Source organism: Anser brachyrhynchus (assembly GCF_964034855.1).
Source record: "Anser brachyrhynchus genome assembly, chromosome: 2".
NCBI classification, from domain to species: domain Eukaryota; kingdom Metazoa; phylum Chordata; class Aves; order Anseriformes; family Anatidae; genus Anser; species Anser brachyrhynchus.
The window spans coordinates 63720343-63738093 of record NC_137695.1 but is presented as its reverse complement, the minus strand read 5'-3'; the positions used below and the strand labels follow the sequence as shown (position 1 = coordinate 63738093).

General features: G+C 40.0%; 1 protein-coding gene and 1 long non-coding RNA gene across 3 annotated transcripts in view; both read right to left on the bottom strand.

Annotated features, from left to right (window-relative positions):
* The window catches only part of SEPTIN7 (septin 7), a 594594-nt gene that overhangs the window by 501161 nt on the left and 75682 nt on the right, over positions 1–17751 (bottom strand). The window lies entirely within an intron of this gene.
* The window catches only part of LOC308191039, a 52824-nt gene continuing 45569 nt past the window's right edge, over positions 10497–17751 (bottom strand). Inside the window, exon 5 of the long non-coding RNA XR_013947666.1 lies at positions 10497–17218. This is a non-coding gene — a long non-coding RNA (uncharacterized lncRNA). The remainder of the gene's footprint in view (positions 17219–17751) is intronic.

Here is a 17751-nt window from a genome sequence, read left to right as displayed (position 1 = left end):
GAAAGAAAGAAAGAAAGAAAGAAAGAAAGAAAGAAAGAAAGAAAGAGAAAGAAAAAGAAAGAAAGGAAGGAAGGAAGGAAGGAAGGCAGGCACTTTCATTCAAATGTGGGTACATTATTTTTATCTGTTTTAAAGCATGTCTCATAGGTGAATTGATGTCTCCCTTCTTTGACAAATTAAGTTTTTTTGCATTTACTTTTTAAGCAAGCTGCCTGAAAGGATCATCCAAAGTCAGATATGGTAAATAGGTAGGGCTCATTTTCTGGTGTTTGGATTTGGTCCGTGCATTGATATTTAAGTATGAGGACAATGTATTTACCACCAGCCAAAGCCCTGAGCAATTACAGGAATCATACCCAACCTCTCATTTTCACTGTAGGATTTGTCTTAGCACAGTACTGTTTACACACCCTCTGTAGCTGAATTATATCACTATTTGCAGGTTAATTGGAAACCCTTTATATGTGTCGCTAATCAGAAAAATTGCTGTGGCTGCACTGAATGCACAATTGAATGTGGTCCAACGTGTGTTTCACTCAGTTAACCAAAGGCAGGTGCAAACAACACTTACTCTGAAATACTTAAAATTCAAGGGAATGAAAAAAGTAGGAAAAAACACTGGTAAGCTGCTGAGAGGAGCAACACTCATGGGAAAAAAAAAATCAAGACTTTAATTTCTGTGCTGACTCATTGTCTCTCTGTGCAGTTTCAGCAGTCCACATTGCTTCTTTTTAAATGACTGGATGACCAAAAGAATGAAAAAAGATCAGTCTTTTTACTACTAATAGAGAAATAATTAGGAAAACCTTATTTCTGTAATCTGAGTTTTCCATTTCAAAGATCTTAATGGAGGGTTTTCTAAGATATATTCCCCATTATCAGTCATCTTGCTACCAGCCATCTGTCACCACAGCCAGCAGCAGACACTACAGATAGCCTGTGATCTTCAGTAAAGTCTGTTCAGGTACAATGCCTTTCACCAACTTCTATTTAACTTACATGAAAATGTGAATCTGAGAAGCTATGCTAAGTCACGGGAAAGTATGAAATTATACTTGCAGACCTTATGGCTGGTGGTTTTAGGGAACTCGAATAAAAATCCAACTAATCTGGCCCTGTGTCAGGGTCTGAAAGTCTGAAATGGCTTTCACCACCTCGTGTCAGGAGTGACACAAATTAGAGCATCTCACAGGAAACTTGCTGGTACCTGGTCTTCTCTGTTCTCTCTCTCCACCAAGCAGCAATCCATAGCAGTTGCAGTGAAAAATAAATCAACAACAGCTGAAAATTATCCCTTATTATCATGACAAAAACCCCAGCAGACACGTCTGAATTCCCTATAGCACTGACTTGAAAGTTTAAAAGAAACAGCTATTTTATGGCATTTTAAAGGAAACTAAAAATACCCACCCTAAACCATCAAGACAAAAAATTCTTATTCCTAACTTTTTTTTTTGTCAAAATGACTTGACCCCAAACTAATTAATTTCACTCAACCCAAACAAGCCTTTTTGTGAAAGATATTTCACAAGAATAGTTTTCTATACCATGTTTCGAGGAGTTCAACACCAGCAAACTTTAAAGTGTACCTGCTCTTCTGATGATATATCTGGCAATCTTTATACATAACTTTATGTTAGGTATATATATATATATATATATATATATGTATAGATATGGTGGGCAGACATTTAAGTAGCTTAGACCAAATTTCAGAGCCTCCTGAGTATTCATATAAAGCCCAAAAAATGGACATGCGAAAGCAGTCAGTTTAAAACCAGAAAGAAGCCTGTACAGCCAATGCATATCCCATACCAGAATGGGAAGAGGTGACAGATGGCAAACTGGGGGTAGGATCTAAACAAATGTTTGAGAATGAAGTCTCTAGCAAATAACTTTCACATACAACTGCTCCTCCTGTAAAAGCCTGTGGCCTCATTTGGATTTTCATGCTCTGCATCTGGTTCGTTTCTCCAGTCTCCAAATGCAAGATGGTTGAGGCAGAGGCTTGTAGTCCTTGCTGCCTGTTTGAGGAGCACCAGAAAGGCACTGCTATCCCTTGCCTGAGTGTGTGCGATCCCTCCCCTGTAGCATGGCACTAGTAAGAAAAGCAAAGCAGGCATCGTTCATGTTGTTAAACACACCCAAGGAGTCACCATGTCATTAGCATATGAGCAACCAATGTCTCTCTGGATGGAGTGCAGCAGAGTATTGGAAGATTTGGACTACTGATTTAAACACTGCTCAACTCTGACTATTTGCCTGAACTTTATAAGGCAATCTTAGCCCATAATTTTAGTATAGATCTTTCCCACAGTTCAAGAAAGGATTGATGGGTACAGTCTCGGCCATGGTCCTGTAAGATAAATATGGATTAACTGTCCTGGATTCAATATTTGATGTAATAAAATGCTTTTTTACAGGTATGGAAATGTAACTTTGCCATGCATTTTAATTATGTTGAAAAAAAAAAGTCATGTCAGCATCTAATTTGTTCTGTTCAAATCTTCATATGCTCTGAAGATAAATCTCTTCTGTTTGAAGAAGGTTAAGATAGTCAAGGGAGAAGATCAAATAATAAGGCACAGGTGAATTTAAAATCACTGTTCCAGACTGCCAAATAGATAAGAGTACAAAGACTGAACAGTAAATTATACATATATATAATATACATGTACAACTTCTCATTCCATTTCTGTAATTGGAAAAAAAAAAAAAAGAAAAAAAAAAAGTATGTTTTATTAATTCATCCCAGACTCCCATGATACTCAGTCACAGGTCATCAACTACAACAAATAAGTTCTAACGTACCTGTACAGAATTAATGCAAGATTGGAGTGCTGGTTGACAGTGGGCTGAACATAAACCAACAGTGTGCTCAGATGGCCGAGAAGGCCAACAGCATTCTGGCTGGTATCAGAAATAGTGTGGCCAGTGGGACTAGGGAAGATTGTCCCTCTGTACTTGGCTCTGGTGAGGCTGCACCTTGAGCACTGTGCTCCCCACAGGAAAGATTTGGGTTGCTTGAGCGTGTGCAGAGAAAAGCACCAAAACCAGTGAAGAGAAAACAAGAGGTGTGAGGAGCAGCTGGGGGCCTTGGGGCTGCTCAGTCTGGAGAGGAGGAGGCTGAAGGCAGAGCTCCCCGCTCTCCACAGCTGCCTGACAGGAGGCCGCAGTCAGGAGCAGCGTGTCACTCTCCTTGCTCAGGTGACAAGTGACAGGACGTGAGGTGACAGCCCCAGGCTGCACGAGGGGTTTTGGGCTGGGTGTCAGGAAGGATTTCCTCACAGAGAGGGCAGCCAGGCCTTGAAAGGGGCTGCCCAGGCATGTGGTGGGGTTTCCAGCCCTGGAGGTATTTAAGAGACGTGTGGATGTGGCACTTAGAGGCATGGTTTAATGGTGGACTGGTAGTGTTAGGTGGCTGGTTGGATTTGATGACCCTGAAGGTCTTTTCCAACCTAAATGTTTATACGATTATACATCATAGCATACCTGTAGCTCAGCCTAGCTGACACTATATATGCATATCACCTTCTATAATGCCAGTTGTTCTACACTACTTTTTGGAGCTATGCTAATAACCGATGAGGAGAGGGAGTGTCAGCTCACCGATACAGCAAAATGAAAATAGAAAATTTCAGCTTCCTTCCTTTAGGCCAGATAATTTTTTTGTTTTTAATTTAATTAAGCATAGATAAAGCTATTAACGTTTCAAGACTTCCTGAATATTAAAACAAACAAACAAAAAATATTCCACAGCAAAAACAAACAAACAAAAAGTTGAAGTTCTAATTTCTCTGGCCTTTTATTTTAGATGAAACTCTCTGCAAAGAAACAGAATGCCTCTTGTGAAACCAAGAGGCCATAAGGCTCTACCAGACTGGCCTCTTACTGATTCTTACTGGTTTACCTACACTCAGACCCAGATCTTCAGAGTGGCATCATTTAGGAGCACAAACCTTCTGCTCAGGATAGAAACAGACTATGTTTCCTCTTCACTGTTGTTCCTGGTATCAGCTGAGCTGGCGGGTAAGAAGAATTGGATAAGGATAGGGCAGCATCCGCCCTCCTCCCTTATCAGGGTTTGGCTCCTTTTCTAATAGTGTAAAGGGGCTCCCCGGTGCCACTGCATCACCTCTAGTCCAGGGTGTCCTCCAAGCGGTTCAACTTGTCTAGCTAAAGGAGCACAGTCGCTTGGGGTTACACATGTAGTTTGAGTCGGTGGTAGGTAAAAGCTTTGACCATCACCTGCAGTGGTTTTATATCCTTTTTTTTTTTTTTTCCAGCATAGATCACTAGACCACACTGGAACCTCCCTCCCTCCTGAAGGCTGTAATGTGGATAAATAATGTGTTCAGCTATCTGTGGTTTCTGCACCTTTACTGCTGCCTTTCAAGTGAAAGAGATAACCTGACAACACCAACAGTTAAAATGAAGGAAGTGAACAACACTTCGTTTCACAACATAGAGCACCCTTAAGGTAATGTGTGCTAGAGCAGTTGGCTTATGCAGTGATTGCAGTACCCAAGTGAGCATGTCATGACGATGTGCTTGCCACCATAACAACGCTTTATTAATGATCAAACTAATGATCAAACTTGTATTTGACTTGCCTTTAATGGGATGCCTCTATTAGGACAGGGAGCTTACAAGTAAGAGCAAAATCACCTTGCAGGGCTGAACTGCCAAGCTCACCCTGACTTATTTTATTGGTGCAGTGGGGAAAAGGCAGCATTACATTACTTTAAAATGACAGATTGCACCACATGTAATGCTTCTAGAAAAGATAATTTTCCAGCTCCTGTATCTGACCAAACTGCAGATACACTGATGGATGAAGCTGGTCTGCAACAGGACCTTGAAATATTTAAGAAACCCACAATATGGCAGCTTGCAAGTGTCTGATCAGATTCTAGCATTTTGCAGTAACATGACATTTTTTTTTTCCCAAATAGCTTTTCAAAGACCACCTTAATTCTGTGCACTCTCTGAAAATAAAGCTGGCAGTACAGGGTCTGGATTTTAGAAGTCAGGAATCAGCTGCTGCCTACTGCTGTGTGTGAGGCATCCCATGTTGTTTTTTAAACTTAAGTTTGAGGACCAACCCAACATTTAAAATATAGTGAAACTTCTATAGGCTGCCTTTCAAAGACAATAGGGGCTTGATAGAGCATCAGTGACAGCAGGAATGGTCTTGAGGAAGCCATATTTCTCCGTGACTTTTATTGCAGGAACCAGTGAAAAAGAAATGAAAACTAGCAACACTAATGTTTAAAAATCAGCAACACCACCCATCTAGCCAAACCTGTGGCCTCTGTGCCACTGTGGGTCACACTTCATATTTCAGGGATTTAGTCCATGGGAAAATCACTGGCTGTTTTTTTCAGAACTGCCACTCAAAGAAAAATCACAAAGCACTCCTCACCCCTCAGCCCTGCTGCTCCAATCTCCACCCACACGCTATCCTGTCCCTAAGATGCTGGCTTGTAGCAGTGCTCTCTGCACTTTTATGAAGGACTTTCACCCTTGTGAACCAGTCCTGGTGTGGCCCAGACCTAAGGTAGGGAGGGATCTGCTGAGCATCCACTTGGGATGTGGCTAACATGAAGCAAAACAGAGATTTTTCTGTCATCATTTCTCTCCTTCCCTGTCTCTATTAACTGTGTTGCTCAGAAGACCTGGAATATTTCCCATGCACCAAGCTGTGCTCCTCTCCCTTCAGAGTTAATGTAGGGGAAAACACAGACCTCAGTGTGCAATGTCTCTCTTCCATCATCATTACCCAGAGGTTTTTAGGGGGATATCTCACACCTACCTGCCTAGGACTAGCACCCTTTTGCACCCTGCTCCTTGTCAGGGGACTGCAGCATCCCCCACTGTCATTAATAGGTCCTCATGTATTCTCCACAGACTCATAGAATCCTTACTTATCAGCCAAATCTCACAATTCCACACAAAATATGTCCAGTAGTCCCAAGTTCAGGCTGGCTGCCAGTCATTTTGGCTCAGCCAAAAAATGGTAACCATCTTTTATAGCGAAATGCAACAGAATATTTTTCTTGGTGTACACACATGAGGTATCTCCTACATGATTTAACGTTATTCATATTTAAAAACCATCTTAAAAAAAAAAAAAGAGCTTTAAAAGCATCTGTCACTGTTGCATTTTGATTCTTTTGTAACTATACTCAGCTCGTGCTCTCTTTCTAACCCATATAAATAGCCAGCCTGGCTTCACTGGCATTTCTCATCGAATGATGGAGCTTGCTGGAGACCTCCGGAGACAGGAGCTCCGCATGCTGTCCACGAGAATGAGCAAAAAATTCCCTGCAGTGGTCAGAGGCAGCAGGACGGGTTTCTTGAGGTGATTACGGGTGACTGACACATCAGTCCTGCCCACACTGTTCCAGCAAAAAGTTGGAGGAAGGATACAACTGACAAATTACATAAAGCTCACCATGGTATTAGTCACGCCACTGCACGGTTCATCCATATCATTGAATTTTGTGCCGTCTCATATCCATGAACATACCTACACCTTCAGGTACTCCCAGCTGCTACACAGACATGTTTCAGTATTCTGTCTTGAAGTGGAGGATGTTAAAAAGCAGGGTTTCTAGCTCACGGAAACTTTCTTCCCTTCGCTCCCACAATCCCTATTGTTCCAATTTGCTTTCACAACATTTTGCACAAACTGACAATCTGAAGGCCTGAAAGGAGCAGCTGTCTGTTGAGAGCCAAAAATTCATGATCTTTTGGCTTCTTAAGCTCAAACAGAGTGTCCTAGTTTCAGTTAGGACAGAGTTAATTTTCCCCCTAATAGCTGGTAGGATGCTATGTTTTGGATTAGGATGAGAAGAGCGCTGATAACATGCTGATGTTTTAATTGTTGCAGAGTAGTGCTTACACCAGGCCAAGGACTTTTCAGCTTCTTGCTCTGTTCTGCCAGCAGGCAGAGGCTAGGGGTGCAGCAGGAGCTGGGAGGGGACAGACCCACGACAGCTGACCCAAACTGGCCAAAGGGGTATTCCATACCATCTGACGTCATGCCAAACAATATATAGGGGTGGCTAGCCGAGGTGGGGGGGCCGGCTGCTCGGAGATAGGCTGAGCATCGGTCAGCGGGTGGTGAGCAATTGCATTGTGCATCACTTGTTTCATACACATTATTATTAGTAGTACTATTATTATTATTATTATTATTATTGTTATTGTTGTTATTATTGTTATTATTATTTTCCAGTCTTAATAAACTGTCTTTATCTCAACTCACAGGCTTCACTTTCCCGTTTCTCTCACCCATCCCAGAGAGGGAGGGGGGAGGGTGAGCGAATGGCTGTGTGGTGTTAAACTGCCGGCCGGGTTAAACCACAACACAGAGACTCTGCAAACTCTGATGCAGCTCTGCAGGAACTGCTTGGGATTCAGAACACAATGAGCCTGAGGTGTGTTAGATCCAGTATTTCAAATAAATCACTGTCTTTTGATAAAAAAATGAATCCTGCCTTCCACTTTACCAGCAGCTTTTTTTTCCAAGTTCTGCCTTCTAGTCATTAACGATCCTTTTTACTGTCCATAACATGTCTAAACCATAAACAGCATCATCTCCTAAATGAGGGATTTACCAGTAACATCTGGTCATTGATATATTCTACTCAGTGCAGCGATAAACTAACCTTATTGGGACAATCGTGAATTCACAAGAGGACTTAGACTTCACATCTCTGTTCACCACCACCAGACATGATTCCCCACTAGTTAAGCGAATGGCATTGATTTAGGCAGGTAGGCTCCATATACTGTGTGCTGGAAGAGTTAGGTGATTAAAGCACAGACCCTGCAAGTCAACAAGCAGAATGACGGAACACTTGAACTAAGAGGAAATGTGGTGTTGCTTAAAACCCAGCCACATTTACAAATTTGCTATTCTCAGCTGCCAGAAGCTTGAAATTCACAGCCCCTCCTATAGTTACAGGTAGGCATCACAATGTTTCCACATATCAAGTTGAGTTCTCCACCCAGAGAGGCTATGCAATAGACAGGAACAAAGAAAACACATTGCACATTGCCTTCATTCAGTAAAAGTCACAAGCCTTAAAAGTCTGAAGCCTTTGCAGCTCTAAAGAAACTGCCATCTTCAGTGTTTCCAAATAATATTGCAGCTGCTCTTATTCAATAACACTTCTTCCCTTAGCAAAAGCAAGACGAAAAATAATGCAAATGCATAGAAGATATACGATATAGAAGATATACGATATATAATGTGAACATTATTATGGACCTCATTTAATCATTAATCTTTAACCTTCACAAATGTAGTGACAACATACAATGGTATTTGCTACAGGCAACTGTTCTTTCATACTCACACAACAGTAATATTTATAGCACCAGTACACATCCAAACAACAAAGGAGCATGAAAGGTAGTGATGAAAGATGCATTGTACCATAAGCAATAAATCAGAGAGCACTAATTTGCTGAATACTAAAGAAAAGGAAGCCACCTGAAAATAATGTTGTGATTAGCAACAAAAACCCTTTAAAAAGTGCTTAATGCTAAGCACATATTTGTTTCTTACCAAAGTCAGTTAAATTTAAGTTTTTATTCAGAATTAGGTATGCACTTAACTGCTTTGCCGAATTGGGAGCTAAAGGAGGATGACATGTGATGATTTCCATCCAAGACTACAGGATGAATAATGTTTTCAGGGCAATTCATGAAGCCAAACACATAGCTGCATCTCAGTCAACAACAAATACCACTGTCAGATTAAATTCTATTAGTATTCATTTGAGATTGAATTAGTGGTATTCTTGTAAATATCCTTTTTTCAATTTCTACTAAAAAGCTTTTCATCATGAAAAACTTCTTCAGGACACTTAGATACCTCTTGGAGCTGTTACAGGTAAACCTTTTTCCTTTACCCATCATATTCATGCAGCACTAGGGCAACAACTCAAGAAAGTCATGCATGAAACACTGAATTCATATCTTTGGTTTCTATCTTTGCAGACTTCCCATGATTTTCATACATGTGGGATTCTTTACTATGTATACATATGCATGTGTGTATTATCTTAAATGACAATTTAAAACATTTAGCTAAAGAAATCTCTACATGTATAATTTTCATTAAAGTAGTACTGTTCATCAAGCCATAAAGATTTGGTCTTTCCAGTATTTAGTGTAATTATTTTATTCAAATAATTAACTTTTAACTGATTTAAAAAGCAAAATACTTTTGTAAGTAAAATGATCAAAAGCTCAGGGTATATGGCCAATGCAAAGGCACCGAAGAACTCTTTAATCAGGAGAGGAGATGAATGAAGAAAGACATGGAAACAGTTATTAAATCCATCAGCATTGGATAGGACAAGACACGATGGACCTAAATTGCAGCAAGAATTTTAAGGTGGACATTAGGAACAACAACAACAACATTCTAATTGTAAGGCAAAGGAAAGCTCAGAGATAATTGCCTGGGGAGGCAGTGGAAGCCTATCCCAAGGGGTTTCTTGTTTGGTTAACTAACATCCATCAAGAAAAGTTTAAGAATAAATTTTTCTTGCCACAGGGATAGGAGACATTTCTGAGATGCTGTTCACCTGTATTTCTTCTGAGTCTAGGGTAAAAGCTAAGTAGAAAGTATTAGAGAAAAGGGAAATGGAGGAGAAATCATTTTGTTTTCTCTATTCCAGACTGAAGAGTCAGATGCTATGTTGTTCTAGTACAGTTATGGCATCCCATCACAATGGACACATTTCTATCACCTCAGTAGTAGGAATCAGCTACTTACATGCCCTAAAGTCTATAGAATACCATGGGTGAAGCAGTCTTCCCACTTATAAATTAATGGAAGCCTACAACCACCAGTCAATTTCCAATTAAGACGAATGCAAATACAAATACACCTAGTCTCCTTTAGTGGAATATTGTACTTTGCTCAGAATGGACTATAGGCTTAATTCCTATTTTCATATACATACATGCTCAACTTAGCAAAACTAGGTCCTGCTATTGGTCTTTGGTGATGTAAGTTAATATATCTGACTATGAGAAGAAATCTTTGATACAGAGAGCATCCTCATTCATTAAATTAGTTTCAGCTTCAGTCTATTGTAATATGACAGTGTCTTTGTAATGAAAGCCATTTGACTCATAGTCTCTCTTTAAATAAAGAGAATCCAAGCAGCTGCAGAGGTCGGTATCAAAGTGATGAGTCATAAAATGAATTTCAAACTCGGTTATGTAATGAATGCAAGCATATATACTCCTTTGCACAGAAATAAAGCAGAACCTTATGAAATGAATGAGAAATGGCCAGAAGGTGAAAACTGTTTTCTAGTCTTTGATGTAAGTTGCTGGTCTTTTTCAGTTTGAAGACCCCATAAAAGTTTTCCATTGAAGCTGTATATCCTCTACAGTAAATTTAAGCCTCCACTGATAACTTTCCTTTGCTTAGTACTCCCACTGATCCCTTAGAAGATGAAAAGCACAGACATATGTGAACTCCCTGAATCCAGTGAAATTTAAAAGGGAAGAAAAATTATGTGCTTTGCAAGCATGCCTGAAAATGTTCATAATTACCTAGCTGTTCTGGTTGCAATTAAGGAAAGTGGATCCTGCTTTGTGTAAATAACCTAACATGAACAATGTTCTCCTCTCCAACCCACGACACCAAGGGATGTATGAACATGTGTATTTCAGAACAGTTTATCCAAGTAAGGTTTCTGTTGACTGCTTTTCCACTGCCTTCATACTAAATTAATTTCAGAAGATTTTCAGACTACTGTTCCAATATCCATTAATACTATTGATATTAATGAGGAATAAAGACCACCTAGTTGCAGTTTCAGCATGTATTCAGTTTTCTGTGAACAAATAACTGAGGACCAGCAAATACTGGACAATTTCGCACATCTGCTCTATACCAGGTACTTCCCTAGTTAAATAATTCCATCTGCAATCAGAACCAGCCCAATTTTAAAATTATTTCACTCAAGTTTGCTTGATTCTGCATGGAAATCTGTAGGATTTTGGCCATCGATGCCTGGAACATTGTCTGCAACTTTGGAATTAATCCAATGCAGTGTTCAGAAGGCCTCTTGCAATGAACAGAAGAGCCCCCAGTTTGAGTATCAGACATTCTTTCCACCAGTTGAAGCTTTGATCAGGCCATTACATCAATGGTACAGAAGTGATGTAAAACACAGCCAGGACCACATGGTGACTATTTTTACATGCTTTGCATGCTTTGAACAGCTGCACAAAACAACACACTGCAAAGAGAAGACAATGAGATTTGCTGTACCCTCATCTGAAGCTTTTAACCACGCATTTATTATTTATGTCAAGCTGTAAAAAGGAGCTGTGCTTGGCAGTCCTAACAGCACTGAAATTATCTAGGTGAAGTAACACTGTGCTCAGCAGTTAACCTTCCTGCAAGTGGGGCATACCTGATGCATCTTAATTTTCATTATGAAAAAAAAAAAAGTTTTATTTTCCAGTAAGAAACATAATTCTCTCCCAGCTACATCTCTAGATACATTGTATATGTCATTCAGTTTTATTTAAATGTCTCAACCTATGCACATATTTAAGATTTTTTCACCCAGAAGCAGCACAGAAATACTAGAGATCATTACAGAAGCACTTCATTTTTAGAGGGAATCTTGTTGAAAGCAACATGCTGGGATACCGATCCTTCTTTATCAAATTCCTGTCTTGCAGAAATAATGTGCTTTCCTAACCCACCCATCCCCTTCACTCTTTAGGGATTCACTTCAAATTTACTCAGCTTAGAGCTTTTCCATTCATGTATTGGATCACAGCTAAATGGAACAAACTTCAAGATTCATATCCAAGACAAATTCTACTCAAACTCTCCTTCTTTCAATCTGTTGTTTATGCTACAGCAAATGCCTTTGCCTTTAACAACCACTTCCTTTACTCTATTTCAAAAAAAAAAAAAAAGCCCATTTAATCCATGGCAACAGCTAGGTCCTTTATTTTTAAGAGAACAACACAATCATCATCTGGCTCTTTTCATGGGTAAGGTTTGGGGATGGTTTTGGCCTACTCTTCCTTATTGACAGTTAATGGATGATTGGATGATCTAGAATAAAAACAACAATTCACTCCTAATACTAACAAAAATGAAAGAGGCTGTTAAAATTTATGGAAAATTTCTTGTCAGTTTCTGTACGGTGATAATTTCATCTTTGAGGAGTACAGCAGTAGTGTTAGTATTGGTTTGTATCAATGAACAGTCCCAGCCTTTATACATAGATATACTTCTTCATGTCTCCATATAGATATTATTTTAACTTAAAACAGTAACAGGCACTGGGCAGAGAAATACTAATTTCCCATGCTAAGAACCACACAAAATCAACCATTAAAATATTTAGAACCACTATTTAATGCTACTTAATGTATTGCCTATAACAGTGACCATGTTTTTTCTCTTTCTTCATGAGCAAGCCCAAAACTATGTAAGTCACAGCTTCCATAATCCACCTGGTACAACTGGTACAGTTACTGCACACTAAGGTACCACATTCTCTGGCAATAAAGTGAATCTTCTTCCTGCACTCGGACAGCTGTAAAAGGCATCTTTATTGACTGCCATGCTGCCTCACTTCTTCTGGCATGGGTTTGTCTGAGACCTCTAAAGATATTTATATACTCTACTGCTGCACTGGCACTCGCTATCCTTTGTGTGTTTGCATCTCACACTGAAACATCTTGGCATAGACATCAGAAAGTCCTAGCTTCTAACCTTTGCCCTGCCGTAATATAATTATTATAGAGTTGCTAGGGAGCAGAGAGAGTTTTCCACAAGAGTTGTACAAGTAGGCTTGTGCAGTTTTTTGACCGGGGAAAGACAACTTCAGCAGCATTTTGATGTGCCCAGAACTCACACTGACTGAAGGAGCTGCAGTGCTCTTCATCAAAGAACTTTCATGTGTCATGAACCACAACAGTGCTGTTTCTTCACCAGTATATTGTGCAGTCTTCTATCCATGTGCAATTGCCATCATAATAAGCAAACATCCATATGTAAAGTATCACATACAGGCAAAACATTTTATTTTATTTTATTAAGTTTAAGTGTTTTTATAGCGTTTTTTGAATTGTTTGATTTTGCATATTCCTGACAATTGTTCTCTGCCTATCTCTATAGCCAGTGTACAACTTTCCACACTTACCTTTCTCAAAGAACAAGACATACTGCTATTTATCTTCCATATTTCTATTTTATTCTCCTTTCATTTTTGGAAAGTCAGAAAGAGAGTGAGGGAGCAGAATGAAAACAGCATTGGCAGAAAGACATTATATTTTTAAAATAGAACTGCATTTCTGCCATTAATGTAAAAGCTATCTAGTCATAACTTTAATCTAAATCTAACCTCATGAAAAAAGGTTTTTTCAGTTGTCTTCCTGACCAGTCCCTTTCAATAAGTTTCTTCAGTAGCTTAGAACTGGAAAGCAATTTTAAGATAAACACATACAGCAACACCTTCCTGCAACAAAGAAACAAACAAAAAAATACCCACGTCTTCTATCCAAACACACATTTTCAGTATTTTTTTCAAACAAAAGCTTGCTTTACTAGCCATATTGTGTTAAGAACGTATTCAGAAGCTGTCCGCTAGGTTTTTATTGTTACACGGGTTTGGAGGTGTTTTGCTTTCCAGTTCTCCTCTCTTTCTCACAGTGCTCCTGATTCAAATAGTGGTAAAAGAGGAAACAAACAAAGAAAAAGACGACTCTTTTTTTAATTAGTGTTTCACAACTCGTTATTTGATTTATTAATTATCTTCATAAAGTCAAGTACCTAGAAGTTAATTGCAAATATTTATTATTTGCAAAGTAATAAATAAATAAATAATGAATTTCTAAGTTAAACTGATATACAAAACTTATCTTGGGGGTAAATAAAGACAAACTCAGGAGACTCTGAGAAGTAAATTCCTCAGATTGAGTCACCAGACTTCTTGTTTCTTAAGTGGTTTGCCCAGTCCTGTTTCTAATGAGAGGCAAGGTGTTTTTTTTTAATGACAGAGTAATGGTAATATTCAGAAAGCTTCAACTGAGCAGCCTCGGTGTGGTAACTATGCATTGTGATAACTATGTGCATTGGTATGGGATGCCTCATTGAAAGGACTGGACCAGCTGGGTGATGGGCTGCTCACTTAGTTAAAGCGTGTTACTTTTGCCAAGTAACAAATTCAGTCTGATAGTCAAATATTGCCCTTAGTCACCAGCTCCCCTCCAAACAGTCAATCTTGAAGAAAGCTCTTGAGATGTAAACACAACTTTAGGAATACTGCTCCCATCCCCCCCAGTTTTCTCCCCTCTGTTTCTTTCTTCTCTCTCCCCACTATGGATAAAAAAAAAAAAAAAAAGGTGTGACAAAAATGTCTGCTGGTCTGTGAACATTTCAACATCCAGTATTAAGTCAACAGCTACTGCTCTTGGTCCAACATTTTGCTCCCTAGTCAGCTAGATTAACCCAGAGTCAAGACTTCGAAGAGTTTCATTCTGACTCCCACCACAGTCTAACAAACCAGTTGTGCTTACATGACCCACAGGTTGTGCAAGTCATTTGTCTCAGGTGTTCAGAGGGAAAAGTCGCAATGGTCCACAATATACAATGAAGCAGACAAGGAAGCAGACAAGATGTCCTCCTGGACTGCAGAGCTCTTTCCAAACTAACCGTTGCTGCAAGTGCATTGCACGTACCATTTCATGAATTAGGCAAAAGGCAGGAAAATTTAATTAAGAATAGCAGTGAGGTTTTTTGAAAAGTAACAGTAAGGCATCTGAGATGCTGCACAGTGGTCTTTGGGCACTAGTGAGATTCTTCCATAAACAAACAAACAAACCAAACAAACAAAGCACCATCACCACCACCACCACCACCAAAACCACACAGATGACCAGTTTCATTCTGGTTTAGATTTTTTTATATCTGCTATGGTTCAAACGAAAGCTGATGACTTCTAATGCTGTGACTCACCAAGCCTTGGGTAAAGGGCTGTTTTTTAATTTCGGCAGCCTTACCAAGCTTATCTCAGGTGAGCAACGCCCTCCTGCCCAGGCTCATGGGAGCCCTGGAGGCAGCTTCCTCAGTGCCCGAACAAACTGTGGCACTCCAAACTCACTGTTCATGAAGCCATGCAACACCCTGCCTGCTCTGCTGGCCCTGTATTTCCAGGTTTGCTACCTACACACACTTGATTTTCATCACCCTAGAAAGGAGAGCCTAGACTCAGTTTCACAGCCTGCTTGCAGAGCTGTCTTTTGCTCTGTGGCACAGCATTTCCCCAAAGGGACCCAGGACCCTCTGAACAAACAGAGGGACAACTCCATTTTTTGCCCTGCTGAGGGCCCACCAATACACATCCCCATGTCTCCCCCTGTCCTTGGCAAGCCTGAAGAGCAGGCAAAGCATCCCACAGGCCCCGTGTGGCTTGGGCAGCTTGCAGAAGCCTAACCCAACTGATGTACTTGGCAGCTCTGCTGCAATGTTCCTTCTGGACCGGAGGCTCTTGGCACAGCCCAGCCTTTTCATCAGCTGGATTATTTTCCAGCTGCTCTCTCTACTCTCTGGCTGGCTCCTCCAGCAGCCTTCTGGCAACACACTTCCTCAGGGGACTTCTGGCCCCCCATCCCAGGCAACATCCCCCAGACGGAAGACCACTGCAATATAATACTAATATTGTCAAAGCCCAACAGCTGCACTGGGCCTACTGGGGCAGCATCATCAAATTCAAGCTTACATCTGTTGAGGTCCTGCACAATACTCATCTGAAAACAGTATTGGACAAAAGCTTTGTGACTGTTTGTTCGTTTTTTACAAGTCATGTTGCCTGTTAAAATTTCCACATGATCACTTTACTGAGCGATTTTAATCAGGAGTGTTTTCATTAACATGCTTATTGGATTAGTTTGTCTTGCGCTTAAATTGCTCATCTTATCTGTGAGGAATATAACATGCTAGACTGTATTTCCCTTAGTGTCAGAGGTAAAAGTTATTATCCTGCTTTTAATAGTTATTTTTGAACTCTTTCCATGGTACTTTATGAAAGACCTCTTCAACATAGAATAATATTGTACAACCTACCCTGCACGGTACATCTGTTTTGAGTTACTCTTCCCTTGAGACACTAAGAGTTAATATAGGATTTTGAGGACATGTAACTGAAACAGAGTGCAAGAAGTATTTCACAGTGATGATGAACACCCAAGATGAATACAGAAAGTTATGCAGGATCCTAAGCCCCACTGTTTCCCACAGGCGCAAGGACCCCACATACCTTTCTGATGCCAGGCTGTGCTGTTCTGTTTATTTGCATGGTCAGCAGCAACATGGGGGTACAGATTTCAGTCCAAAGTGTAGCAGGTGGGTGAGCGGGCAGTTATTGGGCTACCTTCTGATTCCAGCTGTTTGGAAACACCAGTTTAGAGTTTAAGTGCTGTTCAACTAGCTGTGCTGTTCTCAACCTGTATCAGGTCAGTGGTCTATTTCTCTCTCTTCTCTGGAAGCATTTGCCAGTAAAGACACAGCCATAGGTTACCACAAATTAAGATGCAAGCAAGGATCCTCTCAGTTGACTGTATGACACAAAACTTATTAACATGACTTGCCATAGTGTGCTAACTCGATTGTATTAACCTGTCCTGTGACCTCTCTAGCAAAATATTTCCAAAAGTTGGGTGAATAGTGCACAAATTGATTTAGCTTAATTCCCTTCCACTGCAGGTTAATGCAAAACACCACAAGCATTTCAAGGGGCAGGGAAAGCTCTTTTATAGTAATCTACTCTTATTAAAATAACACATTATCAAATTATTATCCTTTTTTTTTTTAATTCAAATCCTTATTGTTAAATTATCTTTTTAAAATGTGTCTTTCCCACAATGTCTCTTGTGGTGTTCTGGAGTCCTTGGAGCCACAGAAGTTGTGTAAAGTTTTACAAGTATTTACACACTAGCCACAATTATTAGACTAATTATCTGCCTCTGTCACTGAAAAGGGTTCCTATACACTCAGTCTGCTTTAACCACAGTCTTCCCTCAAAACCACCTTCACTGCTCTGGTTCCTATATCCAGTCACTGTGGCAAATAGCTCTAAAGCCTTATCTGGACAACATCTAGCATGGTCAGTTGATCAAACAGCATCTAGTTGGGTCCAGCTGTAGGTACCTAAGAGAAAAGAAGCCAGATCAGAGCTCCTGTTTGCAAATATTTAATCAATCTTCAATCACCACATCCTGTACTTTCCCATTAGTTAGAAAGTTTAGTTTCTTTAAACATGCACTTAAGCCTCACTCATTACTAGCTGCATGTGTTCAACTTAAACCATGTGTCTTTGATTGCTGATATTGATATTTGGCCATTTCTAGTCTCCACATCCCCAGCTCACAATACATCAGATATCTTGTGTAGATCTCTTGGTTTTCTCATAGACTACAAAATCGTGGTATTATCGTATTATCCAATGACCCAAGCTACATCCCTGTTATTGTCAAAATGCTGCTCCTGAAACTAGGTTAATTATCTCAGTTGTAGTTTTCCCAGCTAAGTTCGCTTTTTTCAAGTCATCAGAGGGTGACAAAACAATCCAAACCTTCTGCATGCTTTATGGATGAATTTACCAAAACCCTGCTGAACTTGCAATAGGGAAACAATTTAAAATTCTGAATCCTGGACTGTGTTTTCAGCTTATTTCCTTGGCC